Source organism: Chiloscyllium plagiosum, chromosome 36, assembly GCF_004010195.1.
Source record: "Chiloscyllium plagiosum isolate BGI_BamShark_2017 chromosome 36, ASM401019v2, whole genome shotgun sequence".
In the NCBI taxonomy this organism is placed as follows: Eukaryota; Metazoa; Chordata; class Chondrichthyes; order Orectolobiformes; family Hemiscylliidae; genus Chiloscyllium; species Chiloscyllium plagiosum.
The window spans coordinates 37,237,166-37,243,560 of record NC_057745.1 but is presented as its reverse complement, the minus strand read 5'-3'; the positions used below and the strand labels follow the sequence as shown (position 1 = coordinate 37,243,560).

Here is a 6,395-nt window from a genome sequence, read left to right as displayed (position 1 = left end):
TTGTGGTCTTTAAAAGGGCTATATTCTCTCCCTAATTACCCTCAAGTCCTTAATGTATTTGTAGAAATCTTTTGGATTCTCCTTAACCCCTATTTGTCAGTGATCTCATGCCATTACACACTCCTGATTTCCCACTTTAAGTATACTCCTACTGCCTTTATACACTAAGGATTCACTTGATCCCTGCATCTATACCGGACATATGCTTTTTCTTTTAAAAACTTCAATTTTAGTCATCCAGCACTCCCTAACCTACCAACCTTCCCTCACCCTAAACAGAAACATACCTCTCTGGACTCGGGTTTGAAAGCTTCTCATTTTCCACCTGTCCATTTACCTAACAACATTCACCTCAAATCAACTTTTGAAAACAATTGCCTAATACCATAAAAATTGGCCTTCCTCCAATTTAGAACTTGAACTTTTAGATCTAGTCTATCTTTTGCTGTCACAATTTTAAAACTAAAAATTATGGCCAGTGCTCTCCCACTGACACTAACACCTCAGTCACTTGCCCTACTTTATTTTTCAAGAGTAGGTCAAGTTTTGCATCTTTTCTAGGTGGCACATCCACATACTGAATCAGAACATTTTGTACACTTCAATTCTGCCCCATCCAAGCCCTTAACACTATGGCACTCCTAGTCTACATTTGCTAAATTAAAATCCCCTACATAACCACCCCATTATTCTTACAGATAACAGATCTCCATACAAATTTTTGTTTCTCAATGCCCTACTGAGGGTCTATAGTACAATCCCAATATGTGATCACTCCTTTCTTATTTCTCAGTTCCACCCAAATAACTTTACTGGACATACTCTCAGGAATATCCTAAGTACAACCAGTATTACCCCTAATCAAAAACATCACTCCTGTTTTATACAGCAGTTAACAGACAATAAAAACCCCAAGGCACTCCAGCGAGGATAATTACGAGATTACGGAAGATGAACAAACAAATTAGAAACTACTTGCTGGGGAAAGGGACAGTGATATGAAGCAGGGCAAGTTACTTTCTCTGGGCAGGAGATGCTACATTCACAACTCAAAACAGAGAGGGTTTCAGTATCTCTCGCCAACACTGCAAAAGGCAATAGTCAAGGCCCACAGCAGTCAACTTTGCAGACCAAATACTAAAATGGTGGCTTTCCTGCTACAGTTCAATATTTCATAGAAATGAAAACCATCTGTTACAAACAAAAACACACACACACAAAGAGATTCCAGTGAGTTTTATTTAAATGAACGAAATGCAACTGGAGCTTTCTTTTAACAATCTCTCAACTCATTCTGAATAAGCATTCAAATCATTTCACAACCAGTCCACATAGCATCAGCCTTAAAGAAAAGTTCTGGTATGAAAGTAAAGTTTTCTTTTAGTTCACTGGAATATTGGAGAGCCAATTACACCCATTATAGGGAACCAAATGTGTGTTCAATTTAAAATAGACTTTTCTTCATATAGGAAACACTATTCACTTTACTTAAGTGTTACCATTTAACAGTCCCAACATTTCAGTGTCCTTAATGCAAAGGGTTTGAGATTATGCTTTATTTTTAAGCCGCCAATTTAAGAATCTTTGTTCAAACTGGGGATACTTAATTTTTCTTGAACACTGAAATGGGACAGGTTTGCCCTTAGTTTGTTTTTAAATCCCAATCCCGTTGCTTCCCCCCCTCCCAACTTTGGTAAAGATCCATATGGCATTATTTGAACTGTGTTCAACAACCCACAACCCCTCCCCCTCCCAAAAAGGACTACATCTGCACAATATAAGGAGTTCTATATTCCCCAAATATCTCTTCGTCGCCCCCCCCCCGCCAAGATAACAAAAAAAAAGGAAAAAATAAGCAACATGTCCAATTATCCAAGTCAAAATAACTGATCCTAGGATGGTGTTGATGGCCATTAACAAAATGGCTTGCTCAGATGGCCATGAGGCAGACAGTTGTATTTCCAAGTGGTATAGTGGAATTTTCAAATCATTTCTCACCATTAAATTTGTTAGATTTTGAACTACCTGGCTTTCATGCAGATGAAATCCTCTGAACAGCAGAATCATCGACCATGCTTCCCCCACTCCCCCCATCCCACCCCCCCCCGCCCCCCCCCCCCAAAACAAAACAGAATGAGATGACTTGGTCACTTTGTGCATGAAGGGCTCAACCGATGATACTTTGAGCCAACGTTTAGCTACTTCACACATCAGAAATATGCTACGGAGAACAAGGGAAAGATGCTCTCATCTCATTCCATATTTAAAAAGTTTTGGCCCTTCCCAAAATAACCCTCATTTTATCCCCAGGAGCCAGTTACTGATTTAAAAAAAGTGAATGGCTACAGCACAACCCTTTTGTAGGATTACCCCATTGTTAAAAAGATGCTTCTCAATGAAGATAACTGTTGTTCTTCATTTTAGTAGTATCTTTTTGAGCTGTATCATGACCAAGTTCTTAAAGCAGTTTGGTGTAGGCATCTGCTGCTATCTGCCTACAACACTGGCTTTTATAGTTTGAAAATCATTGTTAAGGCAGAGACGTGATTACACACTTGACTCAACAATGGGAAGTCACAAAGCATCTTTCCCTATCCAAAACAAAATTTGCATACTCCGGCATAGTCTTGCATTCCCCAGATAACCACTGGTGTCAGTGGTTATCAAGGGGATAATCTAGTAAATTGCCAACTCTCACAGGAGAGGCCAAAAGTTAATACTACTACATATTTTCAACTTTATCTGTGCTTCGGTAGGGATCGTTGAACCATGGCACCAGGCTTGTTTGTTAATGATGGCAGTGTGTACGCTCAAAGTCCAACACATTTTGTGTCTGATGTGCACACTGCCGTCGGCTCTTTATTTACAAGACGAGAAGTGAATGTGTGTGGAACGATCCCTTCACCTTTTATCCATGGATGACGAAAGCTGCAGCACAAGAGCAACATGCTATTTTTGGTCAATTCCTTTTCTTTCATCTACACCCATCCCATCATTCCCCACCCAACCTAACTCCCACCTGCTGCAATCATAACTGCTTTTACATGAAGTACCTGCAGAACAGGTGGTGTTTTCATAGCTGGTACCCGTGCTCAGGTCTTAACACAGCTTTCTGCTACTGACACTTATCTTACAGCATTTTAAATCTTGTAAACCCTATAATCTTTTGCACATTAACAAAACGGAAGTCTGTCAGAGAGGCACCTGCACATACCCAGAATTCCACTCCTCAAAAAGTGCAAGTTCGTTAAATTCAAAAATGCTGATTAACAAATAGTTGGCAATATAATGCACAGAAATGTTCACTGTACTCCATTTGTGCAAAGTGCCTATTCATGTATGCTTTACACTTTAACATGAGACTCTAGCCCTGAAAAATATCTGCATTTTCCCAAAGTGATCCCCAAATGTGTAAGAAGTGGTTGTTCATTTCACAAACTGGAAAAGGAATCAAATGCTGGAAGAATCCAGTGTTCTATCACAGAGTCCCCATACAATAAAACCAATGCAAAGTTTGCAAATGAACTAACCAATCCAACACTCCAACAAGACAGCTCCAGGATTAATGGACTTTTGGGTGTTTGCCAGTGGTAAATTATAACTACACTTACAAACTTAATACTAATAGCTTGGATGTGATCATTTCTTCCAGGGGTTCAAATTACAAGGTCTTGTTCCCTTGCCCTCAAATACATAAGCTAGTGGAAAATTCCAGAGGGATCAGACTACTGGTCCTTGACTAGCAGTTTATTTCAGAACTAAAAAGAATTCTTCCACCTACCATATTGCATTTGGATCACAGATTATCTTAAAGTTTGAGTGTATGGGAGTTGATCAGAAGTACAGATGCCTCTGAGACAGCAGTTACTCAGGCTGGAGGTTACTAGCAATCTTTTCTGACCCATTGCTTCACATTGCCTGTACATCAGGCCAATCTGCCAGCACACTGTGAGGGGTACAGCTACAGGCAACAACATTAAAAACAGATTACAACCATTAGTTTACAACAACAAAAAAACCTAATATAGTTCCCAAGCTGTTTACCATTAAGTCTCAAAATTTAAATGGTGAAATTAATATTCTGTAGACAAAGTGAAGTTAAACTTGAATATTCCTTACTCTTCAAAAGAACCTTGCTATAAAAGACACAACATCATTACCAATACTTAAAAGGGTTCAAAAAGTAGAGGTAATGGCATCCTATCATTTTCAGAATTACAAATTTCAGAACTGTCAATAACTCTACTCTTAAATGGTTTAATGCAAAGGCAAATTGAAGAGCAGAATGCGATTGGTGACTACAGATGCTGACTGACAGATTGGTGGGTGGGGGCTTCATGTCTAAATTATTAGTTCTAGGAGGACATTGTTGCAGAAATCTGATTCTCTCATTAGTAGTTCTAAATATTTATTAATGTTTAAAGTCTGTACTGGTTTCTGCAGGAACTGATTTTGCATTTCATAATTAAAAAAAATCACAACTGTGACTTCACTTATCAATGGTTCATGGTAAAACTTCACAGTTCACCTCCATTTGGCCAAACCATGCCAAACGGAAACAAATACAGAAAGAAGAGACTACATGGGAAATTTTTGTTTTCTGTTTTATCTAACAGGACTCCTAATCCCAAAAAATTACACTAGAACAGGAATCTATACAAATCAAGAGGGGTAGAAATAAGATGTTAATGAAGAGGTACAGATAGCCAATTAAAAAAGGCACTCAGGCTGCTTTAATACTCTTAAAGCAAGAGCAAAGATGGAGGACAGGATTGTGGCAGCTACAGAACATGTAGGTGCTCTTCAATCCTTGCAGTCGAGGCTATAGCTTGCACTTGGAAAACAAAGGCAACAGCTGGCTGGGTAACTTAAAAGGCTTTTTTCTTATTTCACTAAAAGTACGTACCTTTAAACCAGCGTACGTCAACAGAGTGGATGGCGTTTTAACATTTTAAGACAGTTCACCACAAAGTATTTGGGGTCAAAAAAGGTTTCATTATATTCACTTTATCCAAACAGTTAAATGCAGGAAAGAGGAGGTGTGCCTCCTTCTGTACCCGTGTTACCAACTCCCAGCTATAGGATGCTGGATGTCTTTTACTCTGCGTGATCAGAAATCAGCTACAATGCTGGTGTTGTATGCAACAGTGCCCCTCACAGCTGGAGCTTCACAACAACATCCTACACATTCCCTACCAGCCCCAGTAACCAATTTTTTTTATATCAAAGGTAACAAGATGATAGAAAAAACCTATTTACATGTTTACAGGTGTATACACATCAATCTTCTGTGGGACACACTTCATCTTGCTGTCAGAAGGAAAATAGATGCCTGTGTTAAGAAGTCCCCGAGTCAGAGTGTAGTTGCTGCAGAACAGTCTACATTCAAGTCTAAGGGAGAGGAGGGAGCAAAGGAGAGCAGAAGGGAAGGAGGGGGATGGAGAAGTGGTAGGCTGAGGGTTGGAGGGTGGTGGGGGGGTTCTTTAGTGTTCTGCTAGGGTTATGCTTGGAGTTTTGCGGCCAACCTCCAAAAAGAAAACAAAAAAATTTTAAAAATGCACAAAGCAAGCTTTCCTTCTGAGCGCAAAGTCAACAAAATTAGCCCCAACATATTTAACATATATACATCAAGATGACATCTCATCTGGAGTTCCAGCTCAACTTCTCCAAGGAAAATAGTCCCCTTCAAAAATTAAAACACTAAAATCTTGCAGATTTTTCTTCTCTTCTTTGCCCCCACTCAACCACACACCCCCCCCCCCAACCAAATACATTCCATTTAACTCTCACCAATGGAAAACAGATGAAGTTAATGTCACATAATCCCCCCTCCCAACCCTGACAAAAATAAGCGACAGATGGCTATAATCTAGGGATGGTATTCATATGGTCCTGCATCACCGTAAGGCACTTTATACAAATACCATAAAAACTTGGTAGCCTAAGACTGATGTGTGTGTGCTGGGAGAAGTTGAGAAGCCATCAGATGAATATCCTGGTCAGTGGCTTCAGCAAAAATAAAGATAAAATGGAGGGGGTAAAGAAGAAAAAGGAGGAGTCAACAAAGTGTGCTGTTCGCTGTTCAGTTCAGCTCTTCAGTGCCGCTTAGTCTAGAACCCCCGTGCCAGTTAGTGCAATAGTTGTCCACTCCCTGCACACAGTGCAAACCATTGAGCTCAGGAAGAAATGGTCCTTCACAAAAAAAAAAATCAGGGAACTACACTTTGTGTCATCAAATGAAGGAAAATAATGATGTTGTCTGAGACAAATGAAAGAGAAGGGTATCCCAAGAAATGATGTGTTCCAGACCAGGCCAAAAAAAAAAACTCTTCGTTTCTGTATTCCGTGATCAGTGCCTGCAAACACAAGAAAAATATCAGAATGCAGAATTAGAA

General features: G+C 39.6%; 1 protein-coding gene across 2 annotated transcripts in view; it reads right to left on the bottom strand.

Moving 5' to 3' along the window:
- Positions 1-1,221: 1,221 nt before the first annotated feature.
- LOC122541118 (probable ATP-dependent RNA helicase ddx6) overlaps positions 1,222-6,395 on the bottom strand; it is a 41,765-nt gene continuing 36,591 nt past the window's right edge. For both annotated transcript variants that reach the window (XM_043677712.1, XM_043677711.1), the window contains exon 14: positions 1,222-6,356. The gene's annotated coding sequence lies outside the window, so the exon portion shown is untranslated. The remainder of the gene's footprint in view (positions 6,357-6,395) is intronic.